We start from the raw sequence: 19128 nt of genomic DNA on the forward strand, positions 1-19128 counted from the left end.
TTCTTTTATTTTCGTTTTCAAATTTGTCGGGCGGCTCCAAAACTGTTATGATAGCTTGACGACTTCGCTGGAGACTATCTTTTATTTTTAAGAGTCAAGTCAAAATTAACTACTTGTTATCCTCAAATTTTGATTTAAATAGTCTTAATCAATTTTTTAGATTTTATTTTTCATTTTCAATAAAAAAGGTAAAAAAAAAACAAATAAAAAATAAAAAGCAAAAAAATTCACACACATTTCTTTTACTATGCCTCTTATGTTTTATTTTTGTGTATATATTACTCTTAATAAATTAGGATATATTTGCACACAATGGCATGATACATCTCATGCATGAGCTTTATACCTGGATTCCGTCCTTTATAAGAGGAAGTAAAGTACCTTCGCCTTTGTGAGGTGATAACCTCCGCAATGGCAAGCGAAATATTTTCACATGAATTGAACCTTTTTCTTTCGTAGCTTGTAATAGGTGAAGATTGGGGTACCTTACTAGTCCAATATGGATGATAGTGAGGAATAATTTGAGAACTTTTAGACACTTTCAATCTAAACCCAGCATATAATAAGCCTAGGAAACCAGCCTTATGTAGAACCTTATCCACCTTCTTGTAAGAAATACCTAAGAATAAAAGTTGTATATAATACAAAATAAAATAAAAAAAAATCTCAAAACTAAAAAACAAAAAATATTTTTTTCTTAAACTACATCCTCACACTAACTCAATTTTGTTTCATGTTCTTTTTTTTTTTTTTGCATTAATCATATCATATAGTTTTGCATTGAGATATTTACTCTATGACATATTTTTCCCAAGAAGTTTTCATGGATCCCATAGAACTATAGATTTGTTCATCCTCAGTCAGTATGTCATGTGAGTCGTATAATGAAATACATGTTTGATCGAAAGAAGCTCAATAAAAGAATAGAGATTGTTTACCTACCGGTTATGTGTCTGAATTACCCAAAAAAAGTACATTTAGATCTCACACGAAATGATTTAGAAGACTTAGCCACCATCCGGGGTCAGTTAAATAAAGAAAAAAAGAAAGCTTTTACAAGAAGTATGAGCAGATTGCATCCCTCATTTCGGTAGTGATTGATGAACAATTGATCATAACAATTATACAATTTTGAGATTCATCCTATAGATGTTTCACTTTTAATCAAGAAGATTTGGTGTCAACTATTAAAGAGTATTCAATTTTGTTTGAAATAAAATTATAATGTCCAGATAAAGTATTTACCTGAAAGCTAAAATCATGTTATCGTAAAAAGTTAGCCAAGCTTATGAGGGTTAAAGTAGAAACCATTGATTCTTTTGTGAAGCCTAAAGGTGAACATCTTAGCGTCTATTGGGATTTTCTTCAAAACCTCATTCGGGGGCATTTAAATGATGATCAAGGTATGGCTGTGTTTGCTTTAGCATTGTATGGCATGGTAATCTTTCTGAAAACTTTGGGTTACATTGAGATAATTGTGGTAGATTTTTTTGAGCAAATTGAAACTCAAGCAATTAATTTCGTTCCAATAGTCCTAGCTGAAACCATCAGGTTATTGAATTTTTATCGACAAAATAAAAAAAGATGATTCATAAGATGTGCATCTCTATTATATGTATGGGTTAAAAGTCATTTCAAGTGTGAGAAGAGTGTATTTTTGAAGTCGTATCTATAAAATAAAACACCAATTGAAAAGTTTTACAAAAGTCAATTGCCAACATTAAAGACTAAAGAAGAGTGGGTCTTTTTTTGTGAAGGCTTATTGGGGATGAAATTGAATGGATGTCACCTTGGATGCCTCGAGTGCCTTTGTTATATCATGGAGAAAATGAGTCATGGATACCGTTGTTAAGATTATGGGGTATTGTAAGTTACGCTTCATTTATGGTACTTAGGCAATTTAGTGCAAAGTAATTTGTTCCTGCCACTCGTGGTTTGGCCCAAATAGAATTCATTTACAGGAAATTAAATCCATCAAGAATCTCAGAGCAGTTGATTCAAGCATGAAAGAGAATATGAGGAATGAGGTTAGGGTTTCTCATCAATAAAATCACTTATAATTACCAAATTTGAAAAGCAAAGTGACCTAAAGATATAATACTCCCTCTTGATGATAGCTCATATCAATTGGTTAATCTTTCGAAAGAGGTGTAATTATCAGAAGTTGAGCTTGTCAAAAAAAAATTAAAAGCTGAAAAAAAGAAATAAGAAGAGAAAATTTAAGATTTCGCGAGAAAGTAGGGCAATTGAAATGTGAAGCAGAGATACAAAAGAGCAGATTAGAAAAAGTCATAAAAGAATGGGATGTGGCCAGTAGTGATTTGAAAGATCTACATCAAAAAAATAAGAGGTTACGAGTTCAATTCAAAACTGAAAAAGTCACCAAGTCTTACTTTAGTTGACAACGTGAAATGAATGAGCTTCGAGAGAAAATAAATTAATGGAAGGGCAAAGCTCAAGAAAAGCAAGAGGAGACCACTAAAATTTCTCAAAAAAGTCAGAATTGAAAGGGATTATACTCTACAACCTCAGCAAGATTGGTGGAATGCCAAAACGAAAAGGAAATGTTAAAAGTCATGCTCGTAAAAGAGAAAAAAAGCACTTTGAAGTATTGAATGAAAAAAAATCACTTCACCAGGTGATCCAATGCTTAGAGATACAACTACAAGACCATAAGAGCTATATTTAAGCAATAATAGATAAATGGCATAGAAAAGAAAAAGATTGGATCTTTACATATGATTCAGAAAGAGATGCTCACATGAGATGGAAGGCAGAAAGCTTAGGGAGACAACAGTACATCGAACACTTGACTAATCAAGTTTGCAAGGCAATGAAGAAAGCATGGAAGATGGTTGAAAGGGTAGAAGCGTTAAAAAGAGAAATCAATCCCATAGGAGAATGTAGACAATGCCTAGTGAACTTTTTAGACAAGACAAAAGACCATTATGAACAAGTTAAACACTTCTATGGATATAACTCTAGGATGGTAAATCTCATGTAATAAAAGTTGTATGGAATCAATAAAAGTTTCTAATGTTGAAATTCATCCAAGAGCAAATATCTTTCACTTGCATTTATGCATCATGTACATCATTTTTTCTAAAATAAGTGAAAAATAAAATTTTCAACATATAGCATTCTAATTTTTTTCCTGTTTTTCTTTTTCAAAATAAAAAAAAAACTTTGTGATAATAAAGGTTCAAGAATAGCTTGCCTATAAAATTTTTTGACCTAACCTACTCATCATTCATACAATACTAGGACTTAGACAAGAATCATAGAGCAGGAATAGGTCAGTCGATTTGAAAGAATAAAAAAAGTTTAAGAAGAACTAAGAAGAGATCTCAATACAATAATGGATATGCTAAAAAAACTTGACAAGAGAAAAGCAGTGAAAGAAAATCCTAGTTTTCAAGAGCAATCACCAAATATGGTAGATCTTATTTACCCTCTAGGCTTTGAGCCACGACTAACCTAACCTTCTCAGGGAACTAGAGTGTCAATTCTTACTCTCAGTGGATATCCCAATCTTTATCCAGGAATAACATCCACACCTGCTCTAGGATAATTTTAAAATTTTGTTAATTCTGTCATGATGAAAAAATCACTTGAGTTGATCTTAGTTCTTGATTTAGATGATCCCAAGGAGAGAGAAAAGTTAGGGATAAAGACATCTGAGAAAGTAAAAGATGCCAGTGCCAGAGAGAAGATGAAGTTATTGAAAGAAAAACTTATGGCTGTAGAAAAAATAAATTTTTATGGCTTCACAGATGCGGCTGACCTTTGTTTAGTGCCAGAGAAAAGATGAAGTTATTAAGAGAAAGGCTTAGATCTGTAGAGAAAATGAATTTTTATGACTCCACAGATGCGGCTGACCTTTATTTAGTTTTAGATGTAGTCATTCCACCAAAATTTAAGGTCTTTGAATTTAAAAAAATGATGGCACGAAATATCCAATGACTCATATCATCATGTATTATCATAAGATGACATCACATATTCGAGAGAAAAGTTATTGATGCACATATTTCAAGATAACTTTACGAGATCTGTAGCTATATAGTATATCTAACTAGACAGCACTCGTATTCATTTATGGTAAGAGCTCACAAAGGTATTTCTTACACAATATCAGCATGTTAGAGATTTAGCTCTAGATCATTTATCTTTACAAGTTATGAAAAAGAAAGCAACTGAGAGCTTCAAAAAATATGCACAAAGATGGAAAGATATGACTGTACAAGTTTAACCTTCTTTCACTGAGAAAAAAATAACTATTTTATTTGTGAATACCTTGAAAGTATCATACTATGAGAGATTGATAGGCAATACAACAAAATAATTTACAGATATAGTGATATCAAGTGAGATTATCGAAAATACCATAAAAAATGGTAAGCTCGATACAGGAGAGACAAGTGGAGCAAAGAAAGGTAAAGCTCTTAAAAAGAAAAAGAATGAAGCTCAAATAGTGAATTATGTGAGGTAACAATTCAGAGGTTTCACACTTTATTCTGTATCAGTCTACCAGACCTATTACCCTTTCGTAAACCATGTTACATTCATCCCTCATCCATATCACCAGTCATTACCATAATCAACTTATCCACCCCGTTTTCAGCCAACTTTTTAGACACCCACCTACAACTGCCCTACTACATCCACCAAACCAGAATGGAGACTTAGTCCTAATAGTGGTTTGAGAGCCCTGAGAAATACCAAAAAAAAATTATTTTTGATCCTATTCCCATAACATATACAGATTTATATCTTTGACTTGTTGAGAAACATCTGCTTGCTTCTATTATTGTTAGACCCTTAAAACTTCTGTTTCTCAAATGGTATGACTCCAATGCATATTGTGATTATCACTATGAGAATTCAAGTCATTCTACTGAGAACTGTACTATTTTAAAATGTAAAGTACAAGGGTTAATCAATGAAGGGGTATTAAACTTTGATACCAACCAACCAGGGACTCCAAATGTTAATGGGAACCCTCTACCAAATTATACCAAACCATTAATAAATACTTTAATTGATGGGCAAAGAAGCCACGTGAAGGAAAAAATAAATGAAGTTAAGACTCCACTGGCTAAGGTGTTTGAAATCTTAGTCAAAGTTGACATGTTGAAGCCAATAAATTTTCAAAATTACTTTGAAACAATTAACTCAACTGAAAGCTGTAATTATCATAGAGGTGTTCTAAGGTATTCTGTCGAGAATTATCACCAATTCCGTCAAGAGGTGTAAAAGTTGATGGATATGGGTTGAATAGAGTTTTGCCAAGAGAGAGAAAAGTTTGTGAAAGCTGAAGTGTCTACCATTGATTCAAAGAATAAGTTTGTGCATAAATCGATAACTATCTATTATGATGAGAAGCCAACACCGAAGCCAGAAAAACCACCTTCTGACCAATAGTGATAATTAAAGTTCCTAGCTCTTTTTCATATTAGAATGATAAAGTAGTACCATAAAAGTATAATTGTGATATTGTAGTTAACCCAGATACTCAAACATCACAGGCATTGGAAGCATGACTCGAAGTGGGAGGTGTTATATCCCCAGAGGCTTTAGAAAAAGCTAAAAAGGAGAAAGCCAAGATAGGAGAAGAAAAGAAAAGTCAAAGTGGTCTTGACGCAGCCCAAAAAAAGAATATCAAAAGCCAGTCTCTAAGAGTGAAGCATGTGAATTTTTAAAGTTAATAAAATATAATAAGTGTAGCGTGGTAGAACAACTTAACAAGATGCCAGCTAAAATTTTACTATTATCATTATTGCTCAGTTCAAAGTTATATCATAATGCTTTGCTAAATGTGCTAAATCAAGCATATGTATCTCACAATGCTTCTGTTGAATATGTGGAATAGCTTGTTAGTAATCTGATAATTTTAAATTATATTTCTTTTAGTGATGAAGAGATTCTTCTTAAAAGTCGAGAAAGTACCAAAGCTCTTCACATTACTGTGAAATGTAAAGGTCATATAATGGCTAAAATTTTGATTGATAATGGCTCATCTATCAATGTTATGTCTGTGATTACTCTGGTAAAACTTTCTGTTGATGGATCTTATATGAAACCTAGTCATATGATAGTGAAAGCCTTTGATGAAACCCAAAGAGATGTGTTGTGGGACATAGAAATGCCATTATAGATTGGCCCATGCACTTTTAATGTAAAATTTTAAGTTATGGATATCTTTTCTTTATACAGTTATTTATTGGATAAATCGTAGATCCATATGACAGGTTCTGTTCTATCATCATTACATCAGAAAGTCAAATTCATTATTGAAAAGAAGCTAACATGTGTGGCAAGAGAAAAAGATTTATTGATAACTCAATCGATAAATACTTATTATGTAAAATCAATAGATGAAGCTCTAGAATGCTCTTATAGAACCTTCGAGATTACCAATGCAACATATATAGCTGAAAGATCTAAATTGTATTCATCACACTTGTTTACGACAACTAAAATGGTAGTCAAGCAGCTTACCAAGATAGGATGAAGACCTGAAGCCAGACTTGAAAAAAACTTGTAAAGAATCACGAAGCCATCGATCATATATGAAAAGAGAGATAGATTTGACTTAGGATATAAGCCAATAAGAGGGGATAAAATAAGAATGGTAAATAAGAAAAGAGATAAGAAGATAGTTAATCTTAGGGGATATGAGTCAGAGTCAGAGTCTATGATCATTCCATACCTTTATGATTCTTTTCATTAGGGAGGATATATTTATCCAGATTTATCGAAAGCCCTAAGTGCAAGATTCGTGGAAAAATTTTCAAAGCTGGCCATTCAAATGGTGGATGATGGAGAAAAGAAGAGTCGAAGTGAATAGCTGTTTGTGTACCTTTATCCTTCAGATTTTGAGTTGGATAATTAAAAAGTTATAGAGCTATCTGTTATCTTTAAAACTTTGGAAAAGTAATGTACTGTGAAACTTTAAATTCTTAATTACTTTCTACGAGTATTAGGAGATCTTTTGTGGTGTGTTTATATTTGTCATTTTAATAAAAGACGTAGAAAATACATATGTATTTCTTCTATTATTTTTATCTTCATTTTACTTTTCATTCTTCTCTTTCCATCATTTTCTTACCATTTTATTTTTATATGCCAATATTCTCTTTATCTTACCTTTTGTAGGGTCTCAAACAGTGAACACGAAGATAATCATAGCAACAATCTTAGATTTGATTTCAAAAACTTAATTCATGTTGATGAACTTGATAATGAGAAAGATTCAGATAACTACACAATTCCTCTTAATTTGTTAAAATTAATAGAACATGAAGATAAGCCAATTGAACCTCACCAAAAAATTATCGAATTAGTGAATTTGAGAGATGGTGAAAACAGAAAAAAAGGTTAAAGTTGGTATATCTCTTTTACCAGCTGAAAGATAGAAGCTAGAAGAGCTACTCTGAGAATATGTAGATTTATTCACATGGACTTATTAGGATATGTCAAGACTCAGCACTGATATTGTAAAGCATAAGTTACCTTTAAAATCAGGATGTAAGCTAATGCAGCAAAAGTTAAGGCGCATGAAACCAAAGATATCGTTAAAAATTAAAAAAGAAGTGAAAAAGTAATTTGATGCTGGATTTTTAGAGGCGGTAAAATATCCTAAATGGGTAGCCAATATAGTGCCAGTTCCTAAAAAAGATGAAAAAGTGAGAATGTGTGTCGATTATCGAGATCTGAATAAGGCAAGCCCTAAAGATAACTTTTCTCTATCTCATATCGATACTCTAATGGATAATACAGCTAGGCATTCCATATTTTCCTTTATGGATGGCTTCTCGGGCTATAATCAGATCAAGATGGCATGAAAAGATATAGAGAAAACTACATTTGTGACCATGTAGGGGATATTCTGTTACAAAGTCATACTTTTTGGGTTAAAAAATACTAGTGCCACTTATCAAAGACTCTCTTTCATGATATGATGCATAAAAAAAATAGAGGTATATATGGATGATATGATTACGAAATTTTATGAAGAATAAGATCATTAGTCAATCTCAAAAAGTGTTTGACAAGTTGAGAAGATTTCAGCTGAAATTAAATCCTGTTAAATGTACATTTGATACTAAATCAAAAAAATTATTGGGCTTTATGGTCAGTGAAAGAGGAATCAAAGTGGACCCAGATAAGGTACAAATTATCCAAAACTTATCTCCTTCTCGTACCCCAAAAGAAGTGTGAGGTTTTTTAGGGAGGCTGAATTATATTGCTCGTTTCATCTCTCAACTCACTTACAAGTGTGATCCTATTTTTAAGCTTCTTAAAAAATGTGATCCAGGAGAATGAAATGATGAATGTCAAGAAGCTTTTGATAAAATCAAAGAATACTTATCAAATCTGCCCATATTGGTACCACCTGTTCCAAAAAAGCCTTTGATCTTATACTTAACAGTACATAAAAATTTCATGAGATATGTGCTGGGGCAAAGAGATGAAACTGACAGAAAAGAACGAGCAATATACTACTTGAGCAAAAAATTCACTGATTATGAGTCCAAGTATTCACTATTAGAGAAAATATATTATGCATTAGCCTGGACAACTCGAAGGCTTAGACAATACATGCTTTATCACACTACTTGACTCATAGCAAAGTTGAATCTTATTAAGTATATATTCAAAAAGCCCTCATTGACAAGAAGAATAGTACAGTGATAAGTTATGTTTTTAGAATATGATATCATTTATGTGACTCAAAAAGTTATAAAAAGAAGTGACGTAGTCGAGTTCCTTGCTGATCGTGTTGTCAAAAATTATGAACTAATGAACTTGGAGTTCCCTGATGAAGATGTGATGTCCATTAAAGAAAATGAACCTGTTGAAGAGTCTTGGAGGATGTATTTTGATGGAGCTGCTAATGTTTTGGGTCATAGTATTTGGGTAATTTTAATGTCTCCTGATGGGCACTATTATCCCATTACAGCCAGGTTAAATTTTAATTGCAGAAATAATGTGGTTGAGTATGAGGCCTGTGTTATGGGTCTACAAGCAGTAATTGAAAAAAAATCAAAGTATTATATGTGTTTGGAGATTTAGTTTTAGTCATCTATCAATTACGATGAGAATGGGAAACTAGAGATTCTAAGTTGATACGATACCATAAGTACATCTCTCAGTTGGTTAAACAATTCAAAAAAGTTTAATTTGAGCATTTGCCTAGAGAGGAAAACCAAATTGTTGATGCACTGGCTACTCTACCTGTAATGATTAAAATAGATGCAAATACTAAAATCTAATCCATCAAGCTAGATGTGAAGGATGAACCAGCACATTGTTCAGGTATTAAAGAAGAAGTTTATGGAAAGCCATGGTATCATAACATCATGTAATACATTAAAAGCTAGTAATACCCAGAACATATAATAAAAAATGATAAGAGAACTATTAGAAGGTTGACTATGAGTTTCTTTCTTGATAGAAACATCTTCTATAAAAGGGATCAAGATCAAGTACTCTTAAGGTATGTGAATGCAGCTGAAGCGAAGAAAATTATTGAAAAAGTGTAGATGAAATTTGTGAGGCACATACAAATGGTCATATGATGGCTAGACAAATTATGAGGACTGGATACTATTGGTTAACAATGGAGAGTGACTGTATTGATTATACTAGAAAATATCATAAGTGTCAGATCTCTGCTGATAAGATCTACACTCTTCCAATAGCATTGCATGTTTTGGCTCCTCTATGGCCATTCTCTATGTGGGGTATGGATGTTATCGATTCCATCACTCTAAAAGCTGTAAATAGACATAGATTCATTTTTGTGATGATTGATTACTTTATAAAATGGGTAGAAACCATATCATACGCTAGTGTGACTCGATCTGTGGTATACAAATTCATAAAAAAGAGAGATAATATGTAAATATGGGCTTTCAGAGATAATTATTTTTGATAATACCAAAAGTTTGAATAGCAAAATGATGAATGAAGTTTGCACTCAGTTCAAGATTCGTCACTATAATTCGACACCATATCATCCAAAGATGAATGGGGCAGTAGAGACTGCAAACAAGAATATTAAAAGAATCTTAGAAAAAATAGCTGATACTTATAAATATTGACATGAAAAGTTACATTTTACTTTGCATGCTTATAAAACATCAGTTCGAACATCTACTGAGGTCACCCCATTCTTTTAGGTATATGAAATGAAAGTTATGCTACCGATCGAAGTAAAAATTCCCTCGCTAAAAGTCCTAATGGAGGTAGAATTAAAGAAAACAGAATGGGTTCGAAATCACTATGAGCAGTTGAACCTCATTGAAGAGAAAAAACTTACAGCACTTTATCATGGTCAATTATATCAAAAAAGGATGATGATAGCACATAACAAAAAAATCCATCCCCGTTGCTTTAGGGAAAAAAATTTAGTGCTGAAAAAGATCCTTCCAAATCAACATGATAATAAAAAAAATGGACATCAAATTGAGAATGCCTATATGTAGTGAAAAATGTCTTTTTTGGTGGGGCATTGATTTTAGTAGAGATGAATGGAAGTGATTTACCTACTCCGATAAACTCAGATGCTGTGAAAAAATATTTTGCTTGAAAAAAAAAGTAAAAAATGAAAAATAATGACTCATCTAAGCTAAAAACCTGAAAAAAATGGCTTGGATACGAATAAGAAGCATCATTCCATAATACAGGGATAAGTATAGTTTGATGAACTTTGAAGGATCAAAGAAGTCATCTTATTTAATTTTAGAAAAAGAGTCTAAAAATATTTTGTTCATGATTATCTTATAATCATTATTTGGGTAGCTTTGTTTCAACTCAAATACTTTGTCATGCATTTGTTACCAGTCTAATAAAATATGCTATCTTTTTTTTGGAAATAACACCTATCCATTCCTTTATTCTCATTTTTTGTCCGCCATATGAATAGGAGAAATGTGTGATTGCATTTTATTGGTCTTGGACTTAAAATAATGAAAAGAAAAACAAACATGAAAGATTTTAGCATTACTTTTTAAAAGTTGACAAAGACAAATGAAAAAGGATGAGAAAAGCATGACAAGACATTGATGTTGCAGACTTTTGAAGAAAAAAAATATTGTGGTCATATGTTAAGAACAGATTGGTTATATAAGAATTCTGATAAAAGAAGCTAAAAAGCAAGAGATTTTGAAAATTTTTTTACCACAATGAATAATTCTGATTGGATTACATGCATTGCATTTAGAGCACTTAGTACATGCATCCATGAATAATGAGGATAGAAACTTTCCATTTCCTAATCAAACAAAAGATTTCAAAAGAGAAAAATTTACTTGTTCAAAGATGAGAACTCGATTTAAAGAACATATGAGATTTTTAAAGTTGTTGAGCCTCTGTTGAGAGGAGCTTTTTCAAAAAAATTTTTAAAATTATTGAGCCTCTGTTGAGAGGAGCTTTTTCAAGAGAATTTTTAAATTAAAGTTGTTGAGCCTTTGTTGAGAGAAGCTTTTTCAAGAAAATTTTTAAAGTTGTTGAGCCTCTGCTGAGAGGAACTTTTTTAATATGGATTTTAAAGTTGTTGAGCATCTACTGAGAGGAGCTTTTTCAAGATAATTTTTAAAGTTGTTGAGCCTCTGTTGAGAGGAGCTTTTTCTAGAAAATTTTAAAGTTATTGAGCCTATACTGAGATAAGCCTTTTTTCAGATGAGATTTTAAAGTTGTTGAGCCTTTGCTGAGAGGAACCCTTTTTAAGATGAAATTTTTAAAGTTGTTGAGCCTCTGCTGAGAGAAGTCTTTTTCAAATTTTAAATTTTCAAAAGTTGTCAAGCCTCAAGTGAAGAGCATTTTCGATTTGACGAGAAAAACTTTATGAGTAGTTTATGTTCAAAAAAAAAAGTTAAAAAAACTCTTTGGATTTCGGATAAAATTATTGTCTTTGTCCTATTCTTGATTCTCAACAATGTGCAAAGAGGGATAGCTGTGAACATAAAATTTGTCCAGCAAAAAAAATAATATTATTATTAAATACAAAATACAAAAAAATATCAAAATACAAGATACAAAAAAAAAACAAACAGAACAGACAAAAAAATGATGATGGCAGTGGTGCATTCCCTGGCACCACTACCACCATACCCTACCACGATGCCCTACCCCCACCTCTCTGATCACCCATCATGTTGGCTCTTAGCCCTACCACTGTCAGATCAGACAAAAATAATAAAAAAGGCATGAGGCTCATGCTTGCACCCCATGTCGAGCCCTGTGCTATGCATGATCGAATTTCTATTTATAGAGCTCCTAGTCGAACCCAAAGAAGGAAAACAGAAAGGAAAGAGGTAACCCTTGTGAAAAAAAAAATACATTCTACCTAAAATAACAAAAACTCAGTCCTCCCTATAGGGAAAAATCCAGCGCCAAGAGCCCTTGAAAAAAGAAAAAAACCAAAATCAGTTTCAAAAAAATAAAAAGTCAGAATACCAAAAAAAATGGTTTCATCGAAACTTCAAGAGCAGATCTAGGGAATTGAGGATTATTTTTTGTGAAAAGAATGTTGAATCTGTGTTCGGGGGGTCGAAAATAGTTTGTGGGTTCTTTTAGAATTTTTTGACACCGACGACGGTGGTCTCTCCATCGGTGAGGATCACGACGGCTGTCACGACGGACGGCCACTAGCCCTAGGTCGGCCTAGAAAAAAAAAGGAACAAGAGCATTTTTTTTAAAGGGAGGAATGATCAAAAAAAATTTTTTTGCTTTTATATAAGCTGTCAATAGCCAAAACAATGTCGTTTTAATAAACGCCCAAAATGACATCGTTTTGAACCCTAAGGATCCGCGCGTCAACTTGTGACCAAACTCGGAGTTCGCACACCCGACCTGCGACCCATTTCCTTTATCAGCTTCTGACTGGTCCAACTGAACCTGAACCGAACCGTTGAACCCGACCCTGACCGAAACTGAATCGCTGAATGTGATTGAACCGCTGACACTAGACTGAACCATCGGATCGAACCGTGTGTTGACCAGATCATTGATCGGTCCGGTTCAGGTAAAATAATTTTTTTTAAAATTTATATATATATATATATTATTTTATTAATATTTATGCATTTTAAAATATTTATATTTGTTAGATTAAATAATCAAAATATGTGGTTAATTTTTTTATATAATTCTATTAAATTTTAAAATAAACTTTAAAAAAATAATAATAAATTTAATAATAGTACAAAAATAATAAAAAATAAGAAAAAAAATAAATTTTGTCCGACGATGAGATTTAAAGATACTCTGAGTAGTGATACCTATGAAATCTCTAGGTGAAAAGATTTTTTTTAAATACTACCAGTGTATTGGAGTATTTATAAAAAATTTTGAATACAATAAAAATTTACTTTTTTTCTTATAAAATAATAATAATAAAATCAACTAATAAATTAAAAATGGGTAATAAAAAATAAGAAAAAAAAATTTTATCCGATTATGGGATTCCAAAAGCATTTCGAGTAGAGATGCTTTAAGAAATTCCTAAGTGAGAAGATTTTTTCTTAAATATTACCAGTGTATTAGAATATTTATAGAAAATCTTCAATACAATAAAAATTTCTCTGTTCTTCATTTCTTTTAAATAAGAATAATAATAAAAATTAATAAAATTTCTAAAAATAAAAAAATAAAATGTGTGCACCATGTTATTATTTACATTGCATGCATGATATAATTTTTACGAAAAGTAAATTCGGATCTCCGAGGATAAGATTCTTAGATATTCCGAGATGCGATGCCTAAGAAATCTCTAGGTGAAAAAGAGTTCTTCTAATATTACCAACGTACTAGAGTATTTTGAGAATTATTTCAATATAAAAGGTTATAATTTATTTTTCTCGAATAAAATTTTAATAATAATTTTTAAAAAATAAAACCAAACAAATCAATTTCCAAAAAAAAATCAAGAAAATTATTTTTTCAAACACCGAGAATGAGACTATTTTTAATCAAAATCAAAGGGTAACACGTAGTTAAGTGTTATCGTTTTTAAACAAGCGTCGTGGGAGTGCTAATCCTTCCTCACGCGTAACCGACTCCCAAACCCATAACGTTTCGTAGATCTTGAAATTATTTTTTTAATAAATTTTAATTAATTTTAAAATCTTATTAGAAGAATAAATTTTAATAGGTGACCAATCGTACCTAGCCAAAAAAGATTAATGACGACTCTATTTTTTGTTCTTTTATTTTCGTTTTCAAATTCGTCGGATAACTCCAAAACCGTTACGAAATAATACTTTCTCAAACTAACAATCATAAAGTCTAATTATTCCATAAACAAATGGAAAATAAAAATAAAAAAAAGAGAAAATTTTATAATTATTTACCATTTAACTTTGAGAAATATTCACAAATCACATGTATGAGTTGACTTTGAAATTTATGGTTTTTTTTTTAATAAATTTGAAAGATAATAGAAAGATAATAAATCTTGTTTTCTTCTCAACTAAACCAAATTAGAGTTAAGATTTGTTTATTAGAATTTTTTATGATTTTGGAAGAGTGTACCACGTTGAAAGAATATTAAAAGGGTCTCGAGCCACGGCAGAGGATGGAAAGTCGCCCCACGAGTATTAGTTTAAAACTACATGCTTTGTTGGTAACATTAACATAAATTATTATATTATTAATTAAAATAAAAACCTTACGTGCGTCGTGAAAACTAGTTTTGTTAATTTAAACTTAAAAATTTTAAACGCGATATCTTATCAAAGTGAAATTAAATGAATTTTAATTTTGTAATATTTATTATGTTTACATCATCATATTTATGTACATAAAAATATTTATATTTTATATGAGTTGATCTTTTGATTAATATATCATTCGTGTTTAATTTTAATATATTTAATACGTATAAATATTTTATTGAATTATTAATATTTAAATTAATAAAATAATTTTTTTTTTATATTTTAGCAGATGTGACAAATGGTCGAGTCATTGAATCATTTAAGTCAAAAAAATTTGGTGCAAACATATTAATAGTATCTAACCCGTTTATACCAAATTGGCGGCCTCTAGCTCTAGGAAGCTGTGCAGTAGTGGTTAATAGAATCCTACGCACGTGGGGCATGTCGCCTGATCAAAGGACCAGAGCCATTGGAATCAGAAAACCTCCTGATACCGTGCATGATCATCATCATCCGTACATGTATCTCATCTTTGTTGCTTGTAGTTTTGTCCTGCAAAACATTTGGCACAATGCTTCTGAGAAGAATCCACGATTATGGAACGAATGAATGAATCCAATGTTGTAGAAAAGGAGATGAATCAATCAATTGTACTGTTGTCTTAATTAGATTTCCGGCATTAGAAATGTTCTTGTCTGCAATCAACTTCTGACAGCATCATTTTTTAAAGAAACTTCAAAACTTTTTTTATTATTATTTTATGAAAACATATGATAAATTTCTGATTACTTTGAAATCATAACCCAAAAAGTGTTTTGTTGATGGGCTTTTGCAGTGAGAATTTGAGAATTTCGGAGACTCGAAAATCCTCGATGGTGTTCTACGAAGTTTCGGCATTGCTTTGGAAATGAGAAATTAAAGTGTAAAAGTGAAATCTAAGAAATGAAATGGTTCTCACTTTATATGGAAATCAAAGGACATATCCCTGAAATCCTCCATCAATGCCCGATTCATTTATGAAAGCTCGTAGCTCAATAATTCTTCACGAAGAATAAGATTGCACTCTTTTTAAATGGTCTAAATACCAAAATGAGAGAAGAGAAATAATCTTAGTCAAGATTGGTAAATAATCGACTGAAGGCTGATAATTGGATGACTCGAATTGATCGATCAGGATAAAAGGCTGCAAAAATGGGGGTTTCAGAGGATTTCTGGAGATTCATTTTTGGATGCTTAAGCCATCAAACAGATTCAATTCGTCAAGTTAGTAATCTCTGATCAACCATCTACTAGTTTTGAACTCAAAACATAGGATTTGTTAAGTAAGAAAATCTTCATGCTACAAACCATACAAATTCTAGCAAATATGTGTCTTGAAAATTAAACATGCAGGAAAATCACACTTATGTCTGGAAAAGGTCCTAAAAGTTGTTTCTTAACCGGATATGCCCAATAAATAGTGTTTCTCATGGAACCATAGGCCCATATGATTCTTGAAAAAGATGCTAATCGTATACCCATTTATATAGAAAAAAAAAGACTATTTAATTTAATTTAATTAATTTATAAAATAATTTTTCAAAAATAACATTCAGAACTATAGCGCCTACAATCCTTTCTATAATATCGATGACTTTCTCAGTAATTTATTAAGACATGATATTTAATATGTCTGAAATTAAAGCCCTAATACATACCATCATTTTTTTTAATTACAGTTTCCTTATATATATATATATGTATATATATAAACACACATAATTAGATGTTGTATTTCCATGTTCAACGTCGAACTACTACCTCTTGTGAGCTTTTGCCAGTGGCAGTGGGTGTTTTCCCTGCTTTTGTCTTAATCTTTCCTTTATTTCTTTCAACCCTCACAATAATGCTGAAAGATATATTGTTCCATCTAAATGTTTAAAATTAAAAGAAAAAAATTCAAAGCCTCACGAAAACAAAGTTTCTTGTGAATCAGCTTTTTCAAATTCAATGCATAACGCTATGCATGGGAAAATAAATTTGATAGAAGGAATTTGAATTGAATTTGTTATATCAATTATGAGAATGAAATTTACATACTATGCATAAATTAATTACAATATTTAATATGTTTACATATTTAAAAAGGTAAAACATGGTTTTCAAATTCAAAAATATTTATTGCTGTTTCAAATTCAGTAGGAATAAACATCCAATAATTAATCCATAAATTTACAAATGGAACTGTGTTTCCTTGCTGCAATGAAATGGTACAAAGAACTCTTTTATCTTTTCTGTCTGCTCTTACTCTTATACTTGGGCTCGGTTTTAGCCTTGTCTGGTTGGGCCATGTTTTCATGCTGGATTCGTTTGTCATTTTTGGGAGAGAAAAGAAAAGAAATTAGAGGTTTCACCAGCAGAAAAGCTCGATTTTCATTTTAGTTTGCGGGTTAATCTGTTCTATTTGGGGGGGGGGGGGGGGGGGGGGGATGGCATTTCGTTACCTTCTTTATTGTAGAGAATTTGTTTTCTTATCCAAATAATTTTAAATTGAATTATTTAAAACTAAATTATTTTAATTAATTTTTTAATTTTGTTGATTAAATCAAAATTATTATTTTCAAAATTTAATCGAAGAAATTAAATTAAATTAATTAATTGAATTTAATCAAAATATTTCTTGTGCTTCTTAAAAACCTGCAAACAGAATGAAACTCTCAACCGTGGAAACTCAGGCTCTCAAATATGCAAATTGAGTATACATCTCTGCAGACACCAATCTCCAATATTAAACAATAAAGCATTATCCAAAAATAATATTATGAAATTTAAGCTGCATCCCAAAACCATGAAATGTGAGATGAAGAATAATACTATGGCTAGAGTAGATACTTAAAATAAGAAAAGCAAAGTGGGGGCTTTGTAATTTGAGACTGCCACTAACTATTACACCAAGACAAGAAGATTGATTTGGTCGAATTCAAAACAAAACCATTTCGTAATTTTATCAAACATCCAATGGACATTACAATAACATACTCATAAAACTTTCAATCCTACAACCTACAAAATTGATTAAAAAATACTCTAAATATAAAACAGTGAAAAAGAAAAAAAAAATAAAAACAGTACATTTTATTATTTGATGATTCGGTTAATTCGATTAAATTGACAAATTGAATTAATTGCAAATCAAAATAATTCTAAAATTATTTTTTATATCAATTGAAATTAATTCAATAATCGATCGATTAATTAAAATAATTTGGTTTGATTGATTAATTCAACTTTAATCAAATAATGAACACTCTTAAGCACTTTGTGTTATATTCTTTTCTGCAATTTAGTTAATGAAACCATTCAACTTCACCATCACAGTTTGTTATTAAACCGTAGGGCATTGTTTATATGATCTTATACTTTTATTGGCACCATTTCCACCAAAGTTAATGACTTAGATAATGGAAAATTATTCCCCCATACAATGATGGATCCTTGACATTTTTGGATAGCTATCCTTCACCCGTCGCTTATTCAAGTGTTTAGTTAAGTGATTAATGCATAACCTATAATCAAGGAATATTTGAATCCTTCTTTTCTCAAATTTAAAAAAAAAAAAAAGCAAACGATATGTATCAATTGATGATTACTGTTGCTATTCCATATTGCCAGACCGTGTGTTTGATTTTGAATTTATGCTCAAAAGCAAATATCTATCCGTATATATTGTTCTTTGGCTTTGAGTTCCACATGTGTACATTATTTTATTATAAATAGTCAAATTTAATTTTTGCACATGATATAGCTGTTGGAGTTGGACGAGCACGACTTGTACATCCAGCATATTAATTGTTCTCTTGCTTTCTTGTTCCCTCTATATATATCCTTATCTTCGGATATAGTTTTTTAATTTTTGCCTTGATCTGTAATGGGATTGTCTTTTGGAGACCGAAAACTTGGCGCAATGGAACGAATGCGCTATTTCGTTTTTGTTTGATGAAGGTTGAGATTGAGATTGTCCTGTTTAATTTGGACATCTTATCCGATCGATCGTTTCCCCAATTGGCTTGCAGTAAAAAAGAATCTTGCTCTTGTTCAAATTTATCTAAATGATAATGAATTTTTCAGCTGATCTTATTAGCGAGATTTCTAACTCTACAGGCTAAATTTCTTACCTAGCTAGAGCAACCTAAAACGACTAAATTCAAGTCTTTCCCATTAGCAATCAGCCCGTTCTTTTTATAGTGACAGGCTAAGGATCAACTCGAATTGTTCCCTTCCACAGTTCAATATTTGAAATTGATAGGTAGCATCAAAATTCTTCAGTGATGGCCCATCTTGGCAACAGTATAGTGAAAAGAAACAGATGCGAAGCCATAGTCAAGTAAACCCTTTTATGAAAAAAAAAAAATTGAAGTGCTGTCAATGAGGATTGAGGCTCTATGTCTATTGCCTCAGCTTAATCATAAATATGGTAGCTCGT

Source organism: Durio zibethinus, chromosome 10 (genome assembly GCF_047325235.1).
Source record: "Durio zibethinus cultivar Kanyao isolate XHJ-2024 chromosome 10, ASM4732523v1, whole genome shotgun sequence".
Lineage (NCBI taxonomy): Eukaryota > Viridiplantae > Streptophyta > Magnoliopsida > Malvales > Malvaceae > Durio > Durio zibethinus.